The sequence below is a fragment of the Alexandromys fortis genome, unplaced genomic scaffold (genome assembly GCF_014885135.2).
Source record: "Alexandromys fortis isolate MF-2015 unplaced genomic scaffold, M_Fortis_MF-2015_v1.1 scaffold_255, whole genome shotgun sequence".
Lineage (NCBI taxonomy): Eukaryota > Metazoa > Chordata > Mammalia > Rodentia > Cricetidae > Alexandromys > Alexandromys fortis.
The window spans coordinates 1009370-1016231 of NW_026068158.1; positions in this window are offsets into that span (position 1 = coordinate 1009370).

Below are 6862 nucleotides of genomic sequence, written 5' to 3' on the forward strand. Positions count from 1 at the left end.
GGGGGGCTATTTAATGAAATCAAGTTTGAAAAGGTGTTTTTGAAATGAGGATGAATGACACTTAGGCACAGCATTTCTCATAATCTACTCAATTAATTGCAGACATTAAATCCCATGCTTATACCTCCATATTGTTTCACCCCTTCTCAACTGTCAAAGTTCTAGAAGAAACAATGAACTACATAAAAATTCATGAAGCTGTATCATAAACAACAAGCATAGAAAATCCATTGCTTAGAGGTTTTTATAACCTCTAAGTTTACCCTGCCCAAGCCCATCTAGGAATAAACAAGATAAGGGCTTCAGTGAAAGAATCCTTTCTTTTCTTGTTGTTTAGGTTTTCCGGAGAAACAGAATCAATTGAAAAGTGGTTAGCTATTCCCATAACATTTATGCCATTATTATATGAATGGCTAACTGTTACAGAAATGGACAGATTTTATAGCAGGATAAGACTTTCAATTATCACCTTCCTGCTCTTGTCTTGCTGGGGTGTCCATTCCTTCATTGGCATTAGAACCTACTTCTTCAGGTTTCCAGCAACTACTGAAGACCAGGTGAGGCATCCAGCTTGTGGACTTAGTAATTTCTGAATTACTGAACTTCCTATTCATAGCTATCTCTTGATGGATTAATTAGATCATAGCCTTAGTGAACTTCATGGGAGCATGCCCAAGCCATCAACCTCCACAGAACCAGAAACAGGCCAGTGACCTCTGTGGGAATAGACTCAAAACAGGAACACACATGTGAGCAGGTCCAAGACAGCAACTTCCATAGGAGCAGGCCTGAATGAGCAACCTCGATGGAACCAGGCCTAGAACAGTGACCTCTGCATGAAGCAGTCTCAAGCCAGAGACATCCACAGGAGCAGGCAGGAGCCAGGAACCTCTACCAGAATAGGCCCACATTCTGAACCACTAACCTCCACTGGAGCAAGCCCAAGTTAATGATCTCAAAAGAAAATGAATTGAGGATATTCATAGGAGCAGGCCAGAGCCAGTGACCACTACAGGAGCAGGTTCAATAAAGTAACCTCTGCTAGAGCAGGCCTGAACAACTTGATTACAGAGTGACCTTTGGGAGTGCTGAGTGACATCTAGGTGACTAGAACAATGGCCCCAGCTCCACCACAAGGAGCAACCATCTAAGACTTGGATCCACTGACAAATGAAAGAGAGGTCACCAGAGACAGTGCACCAACCATACCAATCAACAGAAAAGATGGATAGACAAGGTAAGAATATACTCAACACCACTAACAGCAATGTGACACCAACAAAAACTAGTGGCTCTAAAATAGCAAGTCTTGAACACCTCAATACAGATGAAGCAGAAGAAAATAACCTAAAAAATAACTTTAGGAAAATATTTGAAGCCCTTAAAGAGGGAAATGAAAAGTTCTTAAAGAAATGGAGAAAAAGACAAACAAAAATTGGAAGAAATCAACAAATCTCTTAAAGAAAATCAAGAAAAAGCAATCAAACAGGTGAAAGAAACAATTCAATGATTCAAGACCAAAAAAAAAAAACAAGAGATAATAAAGAAAACATAAACTAAGGGAATTCTGGAAACAGAATATATGAGAAAATGACCAGAAACCACAATTGTAATTATAAACAGCAGAATACAAGAGATGGGAGAAAGAATCCTAAGCCTCAACCCAGGCATAGGAAGGTATGCATCCAAATATACTAGGATCCCAAAAGGTCAGTCTGCAGTAGAGACAAATCCATTATTATTGGCTTCTCAGTCAGCCCCCATTGTCAGCCACTTTCATAGGGTCCAGTTTGATCCCATGTTCGTTCAGTCCTAGTACAGCTGGATTTGGAGAGCTCCCATTAGCTCATACACACTATCTCAGTGGGTGGACCAACTCCTTGTGGTCCTGACTTCCTTGTTCATATTCTACCTCCTTCCACCCTTCAACTAGACGTTGGGAGCTCAGTCCAGTGTTTTGCTAGGGGTCTCTGCCTCTGTTTCCATTAGTTGATGGATGAAGGTTCTATGGCAACATTTAAAATATTCATCAGTTTGACTACAGGGCAAGGGAAGTTCAGTCATTCTCTCCTCTATTACTTAGGATCTTAACTTGGGAATTTCTCTAGTAATGGGTTTCTTGCTATCCCCATAATGGCTCCCTCAATCAAAATATCTCCTTCCTTGCTCTCATCTCTGTCCTTCCTCCATCTTGTCTATCCTGTTCCCTCAAGTTCGTCTACTTCTTCCTCTTCTCACCAGCTTTTCCACCCTCCTTCCTCTCCCAACCCCCATGCTCCAAATTTTCCCAGGCAATCTTATATATTTTCCTTATCCAGGTAGAACTATGCATGTTTTTCTTATTGTTCTCCTTGTTTAGCTTCTCTATGATCATGGACTATAGGCTTGTTATCCTTTGCTTTACGGATAGTATGCAGTTATGACTGGGTCCATACCATGCTTATCTTTCTGGGTATGAGTTATCTCACTCAGGATGGTTTCTTCTAGTTCCATACATTTGAGTGCACATTTAATGATGTATTTTTTAACCACTAGGTAGTACTCCATTGTGTAAATGTACCACATTTTCTTTATTTATTCTTTGGTGGAGAGACATCTAAGTTGTTTCCAGGTTCTGGTTATTACATAGAATGTTGATATGAACATATTTGTACAATGTCCTTGTAGTATGTTTGAGTATCAGTGGGGTATATGATCAAGAGCAGTATTGCTTGGTCCTGAGATAAGTTGATTCCCAATTTTCTGAGAAACCACAATACTGATTTCCAGCGTGGTGATACAAGTTTGCATTCTAACCAGAAATGTAGGAGTGTTCCCTTACTCTGCATCCTCTCCAGCATAAGCTGTCATTGGTATTTTTAATCTTAGCCATTCTGACTGGTGACAATGGTGTCTCAGAGACATTTTGATTTGCATTTATATGATAGCAAAAGATGCTGAACATTTCTTTAAGTGTCTTTTGGCCATTTGAGAGTCTTCTGTTTAAAATTCTGTTTAGTTCGGTACAACATTTTTAATTGAATTATTTGGAATTTTGATATCAGTTTTCTTTATATATTTTGGAGATCAGTCCTCTGTCTGTTGTAGGGTTGGTGGAGATCTTTTCCCATTCAGTAGACTGACTTTTTGTCTTATTGACTGTGTTCTTTGCTTTACAGAAGCTCCTCAGTTTCAGGAGGTCCGATTTATTTTGTGTTGCTCTCAGTGTCTCTGCTACTAGAGTTATATTTAATAAGTGGTCTCCTATGTCAGGCATTGAAGGCTCCTTCCCACTTTCTCTTCTATCAGGCTCAGTGTGGTCAGATTTATATTGAGGTCTTTAATCCATTTGGACTTGAGTTTTATGCATGGGGATGAAATATGGATCTATTTGCATTCTTCTCCATGTTGTCATCTAGTCATGCCAGCACCATTGGTTGAAGATGCTTTCTTTTTTCCATTCTATAATTTTGGCTTCTTTGTAAAAAAAAATAATGCATTCAAAGGTGTGTGGATTAATAGCCAGGTCTTTGATTCAAATCTGTTGGTCAACATGTCTGTATTTATGGCAATACCAAGCTGTTTTCATTACTGTAGAGTTTCACATCAGGGGCCATGATGGCTCTAGAATCTTCTTTATTGTACAGGATTTTTTTTTTTTTAGTTATCCTGGATTTTTGTTTTTCCATAAGAAGTTGGATAGTGTTCTTTCAAGGGCTGTGAAGAAGAGTGTTGGAATTTTAATGAAGATTACATTGAATCTATAGATTGCTGTTGGTAGTATTGCCATTTTATTAAGCTGATCCTACCTATCCAAGAACATGGGATATCTTTCCACATTTTCTGGTGTCTTCTTCAATTTCTTTCTCCAAAGACTTAAAGTTCTTGTCAAACAGGTCTTTTGCTTCTTCAGTTAGTGTTACCCCATGATATTTTATAATATTTATGGCTGTTGTGAAGAATGAAATTTCTCTGATTTCTTTCTTTTCTCCTTTATCATTTGTATATAGGAGTATTACTGATTTTTTTGAGTTGATCTTATATCCTGCCACATTACTAAAAATAAATTAATCAGCATTAGGGGTTCCCTGGTAGAGTTTTTGGGGTCACTTATGTATACTATCATATCATCTTCAAATATGGAAAATTTAACTTCTTCCTTTGAAAATTGAATTCCCTTGATCTCCTTTTGCTGTTGTATTTCTCTAGCCAGAACTTCACCAACTATGTTGAATAGAAATGGAGAGAGTACACAGCCTTGCATTGTTCCTGATTTTAGTGGAATTGCTTTGAGTTTCTCCATTTAATTTGATGTTCACGGTCAGCCTGCTATATATTGCTTTTATTATGTTCATCTATGTTCCATTTTATCTCTGATATCTTCAAGCCCTTTATCTTGAAGGGATTTGAACTCTGTTGAAGGCTTTTTCAGCATCTAATGAGATGGTCATATTTTTTTCTTTTAGTTTATTTATATGGTGGATTACACTGATAGTTTTTTTTTTATGTTGACCTATCCCTTCATCTCTGGGACGAAGCCCACTTGATCAAGGTGGATGATTTTTGATGTGTTCTTGGATTAGGTTTGCCAGTATTTTATTGAATATTTTTAAATCTATGTTCATGAGTGACATTGTTCTGTAATTCTCTTTGTTAGTTGAATCTTTGTGTGGTTTCAGTATCAGGGTAATTATAGTCTCACAAAAAAAAGTTTGGCAATTTTCCTTATGTTTTCATTATGTATATAGGTACAAGCTCTTCTTTGAAGTTATGATAGAATTCTGCTTGGAAACCTTCAGGCCCTGTGCCCTTTTTGGTTGGAAGGATATTGATGACTTCTTCTATTTCTTTGCAGTGTATAGGTCTGTTTAAATTGTTCACCTAGTCTTGATTTAATTTTGTTATATGGCATTTATGCAGAAAATTGTCCATTTCCTTTACATTTTCTAATTTTGTGGAGTACAGGTTTTTTGTATTATGATCTAATGAGTCTCTGGATGTTCTTAATGTCTATTGTTATATCTCTCTTTTTACTTCTGATTTTGTTAATTTGGATGTTCTATCTCTGCTTTTGGATTACTTTTGGTAAGGGTTTGTCTATCTTGTTGATTTTCTCAAAGTACCAGCTATTTGTTTCATCGATTCTTTGTATTGTTTTCTTTGTTTATATTTTATTGATTTCAGCCCTCAACTTGACGATTTCATGTCATCTACTCCTCCTAGGTGAGTCTTTTCTTTTTTGTTCTAGAGCTTTCAGGTGTGCAGTTAAGTTACTAATATGAGATTTCTCCACTTTTTTTCTGTAGGCACTTAGTTCTATTAACTTTCTTTTTTGTACTGCTTTCATAGTGTCCCACAGTTTTGGGTATTTTGTGCCTTCATTTTCATTGAAATCTAGGAAGTATTTAATTACTTTATTTCTTCCTTGGCACAGGGGGATGGTTCAATTATGTATTGTTTAATTTCCATAAGTTTGTAGGTCTTCTGCCATTAAGTTGTTGTTAATTTCAAATTTTAAACCATGGTCATCCAATAAAATACAGGAAGTTGTTCCAATTGTTTTGTGTATGTTGAGGTTTGCTTTGTTACCAAGTGTGTAGTCAATTTTTGAAAGGTTTTAATGAGGTGCGGAGAAGTAGGTATATTCTTTTGTGTTTGGGTGGAAAGTTCTTCTTTTATTTTAATTGAAAAAAATTTCTACCTTCTCCCAGCCTCCCATTTCCTTCCCCCAACCTCCACTCCTCTCCCCTTCCCCCCCCTCCTCTCCCCCTCCTTCTCCAGTCCAAAGAAATGTCAGGGTTCTCTGCACTGTGGGAAGTCCAAGGTCCTCTCCTCTTCATCCAGTTCTAGGAAGGTGAACATCCAAACTGGTTCGGCTCCCACAAAGCCAGTACATGCAGTAGGAGCAAAACCCAGTGCCATTTTCCTTGGCTTCTCATCAGTCCTCATTGTCCGCCATGTTCAGAGAGTCCGGTTTTATCCCATGCTTTTTCAGTCCCAATCCAGCTGGCCTTGGTGAGCTCCCAATAGATCAGCCCCACTGTATCAGTGGGTGGGTTCACCACTCAAGGTCCAGACTTCCTTGCTCATATTCTCCCTCCTTCTGCTCCTCATTTGGACCTTGGGAGATCAGTCCCATGCTCCAATATGGGTCTCTGTCTCAATCTCAATCCATCACCAGATGAAGGTTCTAAGGTGATATGAAAGATATTCATCAGTATGGATATAGGATAGGGACAATTCAGATTCCCTCTACTCAGATGCACAAGGAACTAACTGGGGACGTCTCCCTGGACACCTGGGAGCCCCTCTAGAGTCAAGTCTCTTGCCAACCCTAAGATGACTCCCTTAATTAGGATATATACTTCACTGTTCCCATATCAACCCTTTCTTTATACCAACCATCTCATTCCCTGAAGTTCACCCCATCCTTCCCTTCTCATTTTTCTCTCCCCATCTCCCCTTACCCGCATCCCACTCCACCCCCAAGATCCCAATTTTTGCCTGGCAAACTTGTCTACTTCCAAAATGCAGGAGGATAACTATATGTTTTTCTTTAGGTTTACCTTCTTATTTAGCTTCTCTAGGATCACAGATTATAGGCTCAATGTCCTTTATTTATAGCTAGAATCCACTTATGTGTGACTACATCCCATGGTCATCTTTTTGGGTCTGGGTTACCTTACTCAGGATAATGTTTTGTATTTCCATCTATTTGAATGCAAAATTCAAGATGTCATTGTGTTTTACCGCTGAGTAGTACACTAATGCATACATATTCCACACTTTCTTCATAAATTTTTCCATTGAAGGGCTTCTAGGTTGTTTCCAGGTTCTAGCTATTACAAATAATGCTGCTATGAACATAGTTGAACAAATGCTT